The following is a 14,165-nucleotide window of genomic DNA, read 5'->3' as shown; positions in this document are numbered from 1 at the left end:
TTTTTTTGGGGGGCGGAAATGCCAACTTAGGTCCACTTGTTGTGAATTTTGATTTACATGACCACAGCCATTTTTATGTCAATCAGCACCGTTACTGTTACTTCCTAGACAGTGAGTGTCATCAGGCTATTTGGCTTCAGGGGGTGGCTTTACAGTCTAGCCTATTCCTGTCTTTAGGCAAGGTACTAAACAGTAGGCTGCTGCCATTGAACTAATGCCCAGCAGAATGTCAGAGCCTCAAGGTGAGAACGGACAAAAATTGGGAGTAAAACATTTCTCAACTCAGATCACCAGAGATACAGGACAGGCGCAATGTGAATTTTTGGCACATGACCAATATTGAGATATCTCATCTTAAAAATAAATTGTCTACTTCCTTTCTGCATTGGTTTCCCCAGGCACACAACATTGAGTATAAAAGCAGGGAAGTCCTGCTACAACTGTACGGGGTGTTGGTGAGGCCACACTAAGAGTACTGCATAGTTTTGATCTCCGTATTTAAGGAGGGATATACTTCTTGCATTGGAAGCAGTTCAGAGAAGGTTCACTCGGTTGATTCCTGAGATGAAGGAGTTGACTTATAAAGAAAAGTTGAGCAGGTTGGGCCTGTACTCATTGGAGTTTAGAAGAATAAGAGGTGATCTTATTGAAACATATAAGATACTGAGGGGGCTTGACAGGGTAGATGCAGAGAGGGTGATTCCACTCGTGGGGGAATCTAGAATGAGGGGGTATGGTTTAAGAATAACTGGTCGCCCATCTAGAACTGAGATGAGAAAAAATTTCTCCTCTGAGGGTCGTAAATCTGTGGAGTTCTCTGCCCCAGAGAGCTGTGGAGGCTGGGTCATTGAATATATTTAAGGTGGAGATAGACAGATTTTTGAACTGCAAGGGAGTGAAGGGTTATGGGCAGTGGGCAGGGAACTGGAGCTGAGCCCAAGATCAGATCAGCCATGATCTTATTAAATGGCGGAGCAGGCTCGAGGGGCTAAATGGCCGACTCCTGCTCCTGTTTCTTATGTTCTTATGTGACATGTGTAGGCGAAAGGTCGGGTTGCTCCCAGGCCTCTGATTGGTTTCAGAGCCATGCTGGACAAGTAGTCGGAGGTAAAGTCCTCTCAGATTTTCTCACTTCCTTCAAGTAGAGAAGCTGCAGGTTTCTGGTTAATATCTTCCCCAACTTTGAGGTGCGGCTTATCGTGAGCATTTCGACCCTCTCTGTCCCACTGCCCCTTACGTGCATTTCCCTTTCAGGATCTTCTTTCACAATCCCATTTCTAGGCTGTTGTATCCCAACAGCTAAAGATATCGTACACACAGCCCAGATCTTGTAAATACGCTGCTGGTTATCTGACACTGGAGGGAAGAAAAAACAAAGTCTCCATTACAAGCCGTGGAGGCTCAGTGGGTAGCACTCTCACCTCTGACTCATGGGTTCAAGTCCCACTCCAGAAGCTTGATCACAAAATCTAGACTGACATACCTAGTGCAGTGGGCCACCCTGACTTGCGAGAGAACACCGCCGCAGGTCAGGAGGGTAAAAGAGTAGCACAGGACTCTGGAACATCGTGGCCCACCCCGATCTGTGAGAGGACACCATTGCAGGTCAGGTGGATAAAAGAGCATACCAGTGCAGCTTCCAGCTCGAGCTGCTGCAAGCGTGCGACGTCTTCAAAGTGGACGACTGTGCGACGTCATCAACACCCAGGTCACCGCTTGGAGCGTGGGCAGGAACATTGGCAGGGCCCTGGTACAGTGGAGGAGCGGGAAGGTCGGGGCAGATGAGCGGTGAGAGATCGTTGCGGAGGTGCGGCAAATGTTTTTGTGGCGGAGGAGCGGTGAGAGATCGTGGCGGAGGAACGGTGAGAGATTGTGGCAGAGGTGCGGCAAATGTTTGTGGCGGAGGAGCGGCGAGAGATCGTGGCGGAGGTGCGGCAAATAGGGTACGGGGCCCAGAAGAACCGAGGGCCCAGGGACAGCACAGGCCAGCCCACACTGCGATATGTGTGCGCACTAGGTCCATGCAGCAAAGCAAGTCTCCAGCCGTCCTGGTTAACTCTTGCCACTGGATAAAGGCCGAGCTCTGTCAAGCCCGCTTGGTGGCTAATGTGCAACGGTCACCACACGCAAAAAATCAATGCACAGGCATCTTCCACCTCTTCAATTCGAGTTCAGGACTGGAATATCGGGCCCTTCATTGAAACATCTGTGAACTCATGTGGAAGCAAGTCATCCTCGTTCGAGGGACCGCCTGTGATGATGATGATGATGATACTTCCTCACCCTGCCACGCACCATGGCCAGTACAGGTCAGGAGGTGTTTAGCACTGTTTAAAAGAATACTCCCTTCCTGTTACGTAAAATGCTGCAGTGGCTTGAGAGATATTTTGCCAATATTTTATAGTGGTTTTTGGCAACTTAGATGATTTTAAAGTGCTTGTAGTGGCTTTACAACCATCTGAAACCCTAAGGAGCTTCTGGCAGTACACTTTTTTCTGCACGGGATCCTTCTGGCAATTTCATTAACATCCTGGGGGTCATGATTGACCAGAAACTTAACTGGACCAGCCACATAGATACTGTGGCAACAAGTGCGGATCAGAGGCTGGGTATTCTGCAGCGGGTGCCTCGCCTCCTGACTCCCCAAAGCCTTTCTACCTCTACAAGGTACAAGTCAGTAGTGTGATGGAATACTCTCCACTTGCCTGGATGAGTGCAGCTCCAACAACACTCAAGAAGCTCGACACCATCCAGGACAAAGAAGCCCACTTGATTGGCACCCCATCCACCACCGTCAACATTCACTCCCTCCACCACTGGCGTACCATGGCTGCAGTGTGTACTATCTATAAAATGTACTTCAGCAATTCGCCAAGGCTTCTTTGGCAGCACCTCCCAAATCCGCGACCTCTACCACTTGGAAGGACATGGGCAGCAGGGGCATGGGAGCACTATCACCTGAAAGTTCCCCTCCAAGTTACACACCATCCTGACTTGGAAATATATCACTCTTCCTTCATTGTCACTGGATCAAAATCCTGGAACTCCCTTCCTAACACCTCTGTAGGAGTACCTTCACCACACGGACTGTAGCGGTTCAAGAAGACAACTCACCACCACCTTCTCGAGGGCAATTAGAGATGGGAAATAAATGTTGGCTTTGCCAGTGACACCCACATCCCGGAATGAATTAAAAAGAATTACACTCTGGCTAGAGGAAGAAGGGCAGCAGCAATAAGAGGAAGGCGCTAAGGCAGGCTCATGGTATACTTATCCTCCCAGCAGAGCCTATAGGGGCAAAATTTCCCTGCACCCCAATTGGGGGCAGTAACCATTTGGGGCTGGGACTTTCTGCACCTGGCGCAGAAGTTCTGCCCCCGCCGCTGACTGTCCTGCTATCCGCCCCTCAAAAGAAGCGGGGCACAATCACACACGCTCTACTTCCTTTGGGGGCAGTTCCCAGGGTGCTACTGGGGCGGTGAGGGAAGGGCTACGCGGATGCTCCATTCAGCGCTGACGCACTTCAACGCCCTCCCTTTCGCTTAAAGGGAAGGGCCGCTGCGCACTCTGCATGTCATCTGATGGCCTCCACTGGGCAGCGAGTGACTGGATCAGCAGCCCGCCACCCAAAACAGAGTGGCAGGCTGCACGATGGTGCCCGGACCACACTCGGGCCGCTATCGTGGAACCGACCCGAGAGTCGGCAATCCAAAAAAAATAGTGGTCTGTGTTGTAGACGGCTTTGTCTTGCTCTTTTCGCTTTGTTGCTTTTAACGTCGAATTACCCGCACACACTCAGTTGTAGTAAAGGCCGGATCTTTATTTAGACATTCAGACATTCACAAGCCAACAACTCTGCTTGCAAAGGCAGCTCTTCCAGAAGTTACACACCTTTCGAGATTCCAGTGTCTCTGCAGTCCAAGAGTCTCTACAGTCCATAAGAGTCTGTGTGATATAAGCCAGTTCCATCTTTTATATCTAAAAAGCCTTTGAACTCTTATTCTTTGCATTTAGGCAATCATAACTAACTGCTTTCTGAATCGTTTAACATACAGACTATTATTCCCACCGTAATAAGGTACTCAAATACTTAACATTGCGTGTTTAACCTACAGATGTCATTAAATAGTAACAAAGTAACACTTAAATACTTAACATACAGACATCATCAAATCGTTTAGTCATGAATTTCCATTATTCCCACCGTAACAAGGTACTCAAATATTTAACATCCAGACATGACCAGTCACTCATCTCAATGGCCGGAAGGCACCACATTGTCTCTTTTCGATCCAAACTTCAATCTTCCTGTTTTCTTAATCCAAACTTCAGACTGCGTGCTGAAGTAAAGAGTTCAGAAATGTGGGACTGTGCTCCCACAGTCTGGGGTGCTGGCACCCTCCCCTTTAACGTGCCCCGAGAGCGGATGTCAGCCAGCTTCGTGGCCCGCGTGGCAATTTCCCTTGCGTTAAGGGGTCAGTGTGGGGTCGCTGCGCACAGCGATGACATAATCGGCTGTTGTGTGGCAGCCCAGGGCGCTAACCGCGGGGCGCAGAGCTGCCGTAGCAGCACCTCCACAAACTCCGGGCAATTTCCCGGGAGGCAGTAACGCACCCCTCCCCCCAGGCAAAAAGTCTCCTCTGCCCCGTTAGCGTCTCCCGAATGGCACTAACATGTTTTAAAAAGGGGCAATTTTGCTCCCTACAGCCCTAGGACAACATATCTGCTCTTATCTAAGGGGAAGTGCATAAGGAGGCTGTGCTTCTCTAGGGAAGGTGTCACATAGTTGTCATCTTCTGCATTGCCTGTTGCAATCAAAGTCACTGCAGACTGAGCTTCTTTGCCTCTTGCACATTGCAGGCTGCCAAAGGGGATATCAGTAACGCCAGTCAGTATGCAGTTCATGCTTGTCCCATGTTTAAATTAAGATGTTAACTAATGCCGTGTCTTTCATCACATTCCCCATGGGCAACCGCAAGTAGCAGGATAATGCTCAGGGTTTTGCACAGATTTTGGGCTTTCGTCAAGTCCATGGTGTCATTGACTGCAAACGTCACCCTTCAGCTGAGCTCGCTGCTTTAATGAACTGCAATGGCTTTCACTCCAGTCCTGTGCAACTTGTGTGTGATCACTACTGCGCGTCATGCCAGTCTGTGCTCATTTTTCTTGCAGCTGCCATTGCAAATTTATATTGTAGCAATCTTCCATCTTTCTCCCACCCCACATGCTCCACCCGCTCACAATTTTTTGCCCCTGCACAGCAACTGAGAGGCTGGCAGCTTGGACACTTTTCTCAGGACTCCTCCATGTTTGACAGTCGAACAGTGCGACAATCAGATCCATTGATCAAAGAGGGCGGACCATTGGAGCTCTCAAACAAAATCTCTGCTGCTTGGACAGTTCTGGTGGCTTCCTCCAATACAGCCCAGAGGCAGTGTCCCGTATGATAGTGGTTTGTTATATGCTGCAAAACATAACTCTGCAACTGGGATAACATGGAGCCATCACTGGAAAGGATGTTTGTTCCAAGGTAATTTACACGTAACAAGATTTATACTGAAACATCAATATGTGCGAATTTCCTTCATCATTTGTGCCGTATCCAAGGTATATCCGCCCAGTCACTCTGCTACACAGTTCCAGTTCCAACTAATGTTCCCTATAAACTGTGCGCGTGCGCGGCCGCGGAGTAACCTGCAAGGTACCGCGCAGGCTGCTCACAAGCTTTTCCATTGGAAATACCGCGTATGTGCAGAAATTTAAAGGGACCGCGCATTGAAGTAGAAAGGCCAAGCACAACAAAGCACAGCTTACAGGGAATATTGGCTCCGACCCCACGCAAAAGACCAGCTGACGGGAATTTCTTGGATTGATGGGAATAATGAGCTGGCGTAGATCTGCGCCCAGCGCAGCACTGCCCAAAGTCACCTGATATTGCACAACTAAGATTTCTGGAGTTTGAAAGCAAATTTCCTTGCACTTATTTTTGAATTTTTTTTACTGAGAACTCAGTCTCGGTGCAACTGAATTTTTTTCGGACTCTTCCCCCATGCAATCAGAAGAACTCAGCAGCTAGAATGAATGGCCTACCAATGGGCATAACCCTGTTCTGCGTAATAATGGAAGAAAAGGAGCAAAAGTGGTAAGAGATTCTGAGAGTGAGGCACCATGGCAGGCAGTGGACCGACCCAGAGTGGAATCATTGGCACAATGGCCTGAAAATACTTCGAAGCTGCTCCCACTGCGCTGGTGACACTTTGCCGGAAGTGCGGCAAGAAAACCTCTTTCACGTGCGTAAATCAGGGTTTAAACTGCACTTCGGCAAAGTAGCGCTGGTGGAGTGGGAGCACCTCTGAGGAATTTCCCTGGGCAGTAGCACTCAAAAGTGAAGCTACATCTAAATAATTCAGCCTTTAACATGTTAACAGTGGCTAATGGAATGCTGGCTGTGTACTAATATGGGATCCCCACACAACCTCCACTTCCAATGGCTCAGTGCAGCCGTCCTCCATTGACAGCACCCACTGCCTGAGATAAAATGAGAGTGGTGGATAAGGTCGAACTTATTTGCGTCAAATTGTGATACAAAATCTGTTTTCTAGGTATTATTTGTTTACTGATGGAAAAACAGGGGGGGAAAGGGGTAGCCACACACAAACAGAGAGAGAGAGAGGAGGAGATGGAAGAGACCATTTCTTTTCTCCCTTTTATCCGAGCAATGTCACATGAGATCACCTAGGGCTAGGGATTTTGCATGGTGAAAATTTCTGAAACTTGCAGGGAAAATTTCTGAAATCTCAGCCAGTGCTGTACAGCTGGCAGGTACTCAGGCTACTGTTTTAAATTTAGAGTTTGGATTAAATTACTAATAAGCATAAAGTTATTATGAGCAGTTTTTTTTAAAAAGAGGGGCCAGCTGGAAACTTGTTTCATTCTTAAAAAGATTGAAAGAAACAGAACATTGGCCAACTCATGGGAACTCTTTCACAATGCTCCCAAATCCCAAGGCCCCTCTTCCAGTGATTCGAGATCCTGGGATCTGCCTCGATCATCCCATAACCATTCTCTGCAGTGCTCCAAGACCCCAAGATGCGTTTCTCGTCCTCCCTGTACTTCTAGACGCTGAGACTTGGCCCAATGGTCACACATCCCAGGGCTGTCACCAATGGTTGTAAGCCAGTATCCCAATGTTGATAATACTATTTGACATAGCACTTCTTTTAAAAAAAAATGTATTGACTTGCCTTCAGCAGGGCGTCAGCTAATACAGTATAACAATCCATAAAAGAGTACATTCAGAATTGCTGCACTTCTAGCAGGGAGCAGCACTTGAACCTGTGGGTCAAATATTGGGCTACAACATATAGTGCTGATTCTACAACCTCCTCTCCCTTTGAATGAGGCTTCCAGCTGGGAGCATACATCCTTGGGGCCGAAATTCAGTGCAGTCAGAAAGGTGGTGTTAAGGCCTTTTTTCCCTGATTAACACCGCAGAGTTTGCGGCGGCCATTGGATCCAAAATCAACTTTTTGACCACAAAAAATTGTTTCAATCTTATTAGCTTTTCACATCTGAAAGTTTGCAGTCTTAGTTATTCCCACAGGAAATTCACCCTTAGGTTGATGTGGCAGCTGCCTTTGCAGCACAGACGCGAGGGAACGAGCATATCGGGGCTGCTTTGGAGAGGATGGCCGTGGCTCTGCAAGACTTGACAGAGCTTCTAAGTGTTGTCATATCTGGTGGCTTTCAGACTGTGGCTGCTCGCATGCAGTCTCAGCTGGATGCCTCCCCTCCCCCCCACCAAGAACTCAGTGTTACTTTCGCAGCACCACGGGCCACGGGGGACCTTCCGCTGTCGCGCCACAGCACCGACTTGAGCTCCCTCAGATTGGTGGTAATGGTATTGTGCCGCCCCTGGTGAGATATTCAGGCTCCTTGGGCCAGGATATGGATGATGCGCTCCCTCTGGCTCGCAGCATTCCTGGCCCCAGACCTGTCACTCCGCCAGTGCCTAACATGCATGGCCTCGCCCGAGCCAAGTCCGACTGAACCCTCCCTGGAGGGTATTGACCAGTCTTCAGCCGACCCTTCCAGGCCCAAAGCTGCTCGAGGATGTCCTAGGACATCTGCAGCTTCCACACAAGGAACACAGCAGCCTTCCCAGACCCATGAGGCAGTGTTAGATCTCTTGATTCCCAATGAAATACGAACTCCGGTTGTAGTTTTAATGTAATTTTATTCTGGCAGCAGCAACAAGCTTCTGGCTTTAAGCCAGACCTTTGTCCTTCTGAGACCACATGGCCAAAATGGCTGTACTTATACCTGGTTCAATTTACAGAAAAGAACTCGCCTTCTTTGACCTTATTGGCTCAATTGATAGCCTTTTAACCTTTAATTGGCTCGCTACCCAAGGTCCTAAAATGTCAAGTTGATTGATGACTTAATGCAATGTGGTCTGTGTTCTTTCAAATCTGCAGCCAGGCTGCAGAGCTTGAATTCTCTATCAGGCAGCCACAGGGGAGACACTGAGGCGAAGTCGCAGGTTAGACACTTGTAAGATCATCATCGGCAGTCCCTTGAAGTCAAGGATGACTTGCTTCCACTCTAAAAGTGAGTTCTCAGGTGGCTGAATAGTTCCATGCAGAACCTACAGTCTCTGTCACAGGTGGGGGCAGACAGTGGTTGAAGGAAAGGGTGGCTGTAGAGTCTGGTTTGCCGCACGCTGCTTCCGCTGTCTGCGCTTGGTTTCTGCATGCTCTCGGCGATGAGACTCGAGGTGCTCACAGCCCTTCCGGATGCTCTTCCTCCACTTTGGGCGGTCTTGGGCCAGGGATTCCCAGGTGCAAGTGGGGATGTTGCATTTTATCAAGGAGGCTTTGAGGGTGTCCTTGAAGCATTTCCTCTGCCCATCTGGGGCTTGCTTGCTGTGCTGAGGCTCCGAGAAGAGCGCTTGCTTTGGGAGTCTCATGTCAGGCATGCAGACAATGTGGCCCGCCCAGCAGAGCTGATCGAGCATGGTCAGTGCTTCAATGCTGGGGATGTTGGCCTGAGCAAGAACACTTGACGTTGGTGCATCTGTCCTCCCAATGGATTTTCAGGATCTTGCGAAGGCAGTGTTGGTGGTACTTCTCCATTGCTTTGAGGTGTCTGCTGGAAATATAGCAGTGGGGGGGTATCGCTACTATCCTGCAGATCAAAAGCTTGGTGCCAGATTTGAGGTCCTGGTCTTCAAAAACTCTCTTCCTCAGGCGACCGAAAGCTGCGCTGGCACATTGAAGGCGGTGTTGGACGCTGTCATCGGTGTCTGCCCTTGCTGACAGTAGGCTCCCGAGGTATGGAAAATGGTCCACATTGTCCAAGGCCTCACCGTGGATTTTGATAACTAGGGGGCAGTGCTGTGTGGCAGGGTCAGGTTGATAGAGGACCTTTGTCTTATGGATGTTTAGTGTAAGGCCTATGCTTTCATATGCCTTGGTGAAGGTGTTGACGATGGCTTGGAGTTCAGCCTCCAAGTGTGTGCAGACGCAAACGTCATCCATGTACTGTGGTTCGATGACAGAGGATGGGACGACCTTGGATTTAGCCTGGAGGCGGCGGAGGTGGAACAGATTCCCATTTGTTACCGCTCGGAATGCTGAGCTGGGGCGACGTTCCCAGTCTGCGCCCCTGGATTGAGATTTCTGTTTTCTCGCTGTGAATCTCGGGATCTCTATTTCTCTCTCTTTCTCTCTAGTTTTTTCCCCCCTTTTCTCTTTTTCTATTCCTATTTCTCTGCTTCTCTCCCAATCAAATTTTCTAATTCTGTATCATTCCCTTTCCTCACTTCTATCTCTTTCTCCTTTCTCTTTTGCTCCCTTCACTCTCCCTCTCTCCCTCTCTCTCATCCTCTCTCTCGTTCTCTCTCTTTCCCTATTCCTCTCGTTCTCGTTCTCTCTCTTTCCCTCTCCCTCAGTCTCTCTCCCTCAGTCTCTCTCCCTCCCTCCCTCCCTCCCCTCCCCTCCCCTCCCCTCCCCTCCCCTCCCCACCCCTCTCTCTCTCCCCTTGAGTGCGGATTCTGTGCTGAACTCCTCCGATCCATTGAAGAGGCTCCTGGACTTGATGCTGAGCAATTCGGAGCTGGCTCCGGGATCTCGCCCCGTCTGGAGCTCGCTGATCTCCCCCAGATGATCACTTACCAGACTTCTCTGTGAGACCGACTCAGCTGCTATTACTTCGAAGACTCCAGGGAGCTTCCGAACTATCCTCAGGTTTGAATCTTACCTTCTTGTGTCTCTCCGCTCCCACGGCTCCGAGATCACTGCCACTTTGCATTTTGCACCAGCCCTAAAAGCTGGCAGGGGCCTGCTTCTTAACGGTGAAAATGGGTCTGGAGGCGGAGCAGCAGCGATGTGCACTTTTAGCGGGTCACTACTGCCGCAAGCCCCACATCGCCACGAGAGTTGGCGGTGGCCCACACTGCTGCAGAACCTCCTGGGCCGAATCTATGTCAGGCCGGCCATTTGATCCCAAAGCGGCGGCCATTCGATTTTGACGAATGGCCACTGCAAACGGGTAGTAATGGTCCTTCCCGGGACTGTGAATTTCAGGGCCCTTGCATTTCTATCGGGAGTTCTTTTGGAACTCAGTGTAGTGACAAAGAAATTGAAAAAGCTATAATTAGTAATCCAATATCGTAATTCAACGTGTATTTGCATTGAACCTTATTACTGAAATGTCAAACGTGATTTTGTCTACTTCATATCTAAGGCTGACTTGTAAGAAAGGCAAATTGAATGTATACACCGTTTACCTTGAATCTTGCTTGGGGGAAAAATAAATAAATTGTTGAAACTAATTTAGCGATATTTGTTGCCTGACCCAACATTATAACATTATTGATGCAGTGCATAGCAGCGAGGAAGATGCTGATATCTCATTAAATCATGATTGTGAATGTGAAGACTTATGCAAGGTAGATTCAGTGGAAATAGCCTGTGAAGCAGGAAGAAAAAAGACCTTTGGAGTCTTATAGGATTCATTCTAATATTTTTTTGTTAAATGGCAATGTAAAGAATTCAATTAAATAATCCAACTCATTTTGTATTTAATTTTTATTATTTTAATTTCTGAAAACAAAATGTAGAAATGGAATTGCAGCAGACAGGAATTCATTTAGCAAGCAGTAATGAGTCTTACGTTATATGGTGGTATGGGGTGACTCAGAGATTTGTGTTGGGATCACTGCTGTTATTCGTTTACATCAATGACTTGGATTTAGAAAACTCAATAGAAAATTGGTAACATTAGTAGGAGAAGTAATGGATTTCAAGGAGGCAACTCAGAAATTACAGGATGAGTTGGACTAAATATGTAAGTGGGCAGAAAATGAGAGATACAGTTTAATTCAGACAAGTGTAAAGTACTCAATAGGAAAGAAAAAGAAAAATGGACAACAGACATACTCCAGCAATGGTGTTGAAAGAGTGAAGTTGAAAGACACGTAGGGCTGCTAGTAGACTCAACGCTGAGCACATCCGACCAATGTAGAGCAGCAATCAACAAAGCCATTGGAATACTCAACTATATTGGCAAAACAGTGAAAGTCATGCCCAAATTATAGTTCCCTGGTCAGACCACACCTTGAGCATCATCTCCAATCCTCATTCCTAAGAAGACATTCAGATGATAAAGGTAATGCAGAAAAAAACCATGTGACTGATTCTTTGGGCCCAAGTTTCCACAAGAAAAAAAACGGGCGCCCCTCCGAGCTGGGCGTCCGTTTTTCGCGCCTAAAACGGCGCCTAAAAAAATCCTCGGTATTCTCCACCTACTTACAGGTCCTCTGGCCCTCGGCGCAGCCAGCACGAGCTGTGGGGGGGGGGCGGAGCCAGGTCCCTGCGCTGAAAACAGTGCCGGGACCTCTGCACGTGCGCGCTACAGTCGGCACGCAAGTGCAGTAGCTCCAGGCGGCGAACTGTGTGGGAGGGGCCCGAAGCACGCAGCCCCTAGCCCTGGCTGAATGGCCTCACTGGGGCTGCGTGAATAAGACTCCTCCCACGGCCAGCTCCTGCTCCCCCCCCGCCGCCGACCAGACCCGACACCCGCTCCCCTCCCCCCCCACCCCGCCGACCAGACCCGACCCGACACCCGCTCCCCCCCCTGCCGACCAGACCCGACCCGACACCCGCTCTCCCCCCCCCGCCGCCGACCAGACCCGACACCCGCTCCCCCCCACCCCGCCGACCAGACCCGACCCGACACCCGCTCCCCCCCCCGCCGACCAGACCCGACCCGACACCCGCTCCCCCCCCTGCCGACCAGACCCGACCCGACACCCGCTCCTCCCCCTCCCCCCCCGCCGACCAGACCCGACCCGACACCCGCTCCCTCTCTCCCTCCCCCTCTCTCTTTCTCCCTCCCCCTCCCTCTCTCTCCCCCTCTCTCTCTCTCCCCCTCTCTCTCTCTCCCTCCCTCCCCCTCTCTCTCTCTCTCTCCCCCTCTCTCTCTCTCCCTCCCTCCCCCTCTCTCCCTCTCTCTCCCCCTCTCTCTCTCTCCCCCTCTCTCTCTCTCCCTCCCTCCCCCTCTCTCTCTCTCTCTCCCCCTCTCTCTCTTCCCTCCCACTCCCTCTCTCTCTCTCTCTCCCCCTCCCGCTCAGCAGCACGAACGGCTGCAGAATTCTCCCTGGCTGAAGCACTTTCACACAGGTAGGAAGATGGTTTATTTAATCTTTTCTTGGCTTATAAATGTTTATTCAGGTTGGATTTATTTGTATAATATTTGTAGAAGTATAAATAAGGATTTATTGTCGAATTTAATGAGTTCCCTCCCCCCCCCCCGGGTTCTGGACGCCTAATTTGTAACCTGCGCCTGATTTTTTAATGTGTAGAACAGGTTTTTTCAGTTCTACAAAAATCTTCACTTGCTCCATTCTACTTTAGTTTGGAGTACATTTTCACTGTGGAAACTTTCAAATCAGGCGTCAGTGGCCGGACACGCCCCCTTTTGAAGAAAAAATTCTGTTCTAAAGTAGAACTGTTCTACCTGACTAGAACTGCAGAAAAAAAAATGTTGAGAATTGCGATTTCTAAAATAGTCCGTTCTCCACCAGTTGCTCCTAAAAATCAGGCGCGAATCATGTGGAAACTTGGGCCCTTAGTGTTAGAGATCTGAATATATCAAGAAATTCTGCAGAAACTTGACTTTTCGATCTTGGAAAGGGCATCTGAGAGGTCATCTTATAGCAGTATACAAGATAGTAAATGTTATGGAATAGCTAAATCTGGAAAATTCCTCAAAACTAAATTGCAAGAGTAGGACAAGGTAACACAAGTTCAAACTAGTAAACGGCAAATTCTGAAAAAGAAAAGGAAAGACTTGTATTTATATAACACCATTCACAAACTTAGGACATCGCAAAGCACTTTACAACCAATGAAGTACTTTTGAAGTGCAGTCATTGTTGTAATGTAGGATGTTATCAGGGAAGTCTTCACACATGATAAATACATGGGCCCAAGTTTCCCCAGGAGTTGCTCCGGTTTTTTTGGAGCAACTAGATTTTTTTTGGAGTAACTTAAAAATCGCAATTCTCCCCATTTAAGTTGCTCCAGTGTAAGTGAGTTAGGTTTTTTTTTAGTTTTTTTTTTCAACCATTTACGCCTGTTTTGGCCATTTAAGCAAGTTTAGCCAGCTAAAACTTACTCCAAACTAAGTTAGGCCAGAGTAAGTGGCCACTTTTGTACGTTCTGAAAAACCCTGTGGTGAATTAAGAGATCAGCTCAGGTAGCCTCCAAATGACAGTGTTATGATAGGAATGCTAGTTTAAAAAAAAATCCCAAGCAGCGAGACTGGACAGGGTGTCAGTGCTATCAGCCTGATTAAACTGAGTATATTTTTAGTAAAGATAGCTAGATATTAAAGTACTGGAAAATCTTTGAAGATTCTTTCCTCTTCCCCCCCCCCTCCCTCCCCCCCCCGCCGGATCAAAACTCTTCCTCTCCCCGCCCCCCCCCCCCCCCCCGCCAACCTGTTTCTTGTCGCCCTCAGCACGGGAAGGCAGCAGCCGGCCTGTGCGGCAGGCCACACACTCTCAGATTCTGGGGGCTCGGAGCTACTGTGCATGCGCACACACTCTAGCGTGCATATGCAGAGGTCCCGGCACTGTTTTCAGCTGCCAGGAGAGGCTG

The 14,165-nt window shown here is 48.9% G+C and overlaps 1 protein-coding gene across 1 annotated transcript in view; it reads left to right on the top strand.

The window, feature by feature from the left end:
• The window catches only part of plcb4a (phospholipase C, beta 4a), a 600,847-nt gene that overhangs the window by 241,225 nt on the left and 345,457 nt on the right, over positions 1–14,165 (top strand). The window lies entirely within an intron of this gene.

This window comes from Pristiophorus japonicus, chromosome 9 (assembly GCF_044704955.1).
Source record: "Pristiophorus japonicus isolate sPriJap1 chromosome 9, sPriJap1.hap1, whole genome shotgun sequence".
Taxonomy (NCBI): Eukaryota; Metazoa; Chordata; class Chondrichthyes; family Pristiophoridae; genus Pristiophorus; species Pristiophorus japonicus.
The sequence above is the reverse complement of the archived record's forward strand: the minus strand, read 5'-3'. Positions and strand labels throughout refer to the sequence as shown.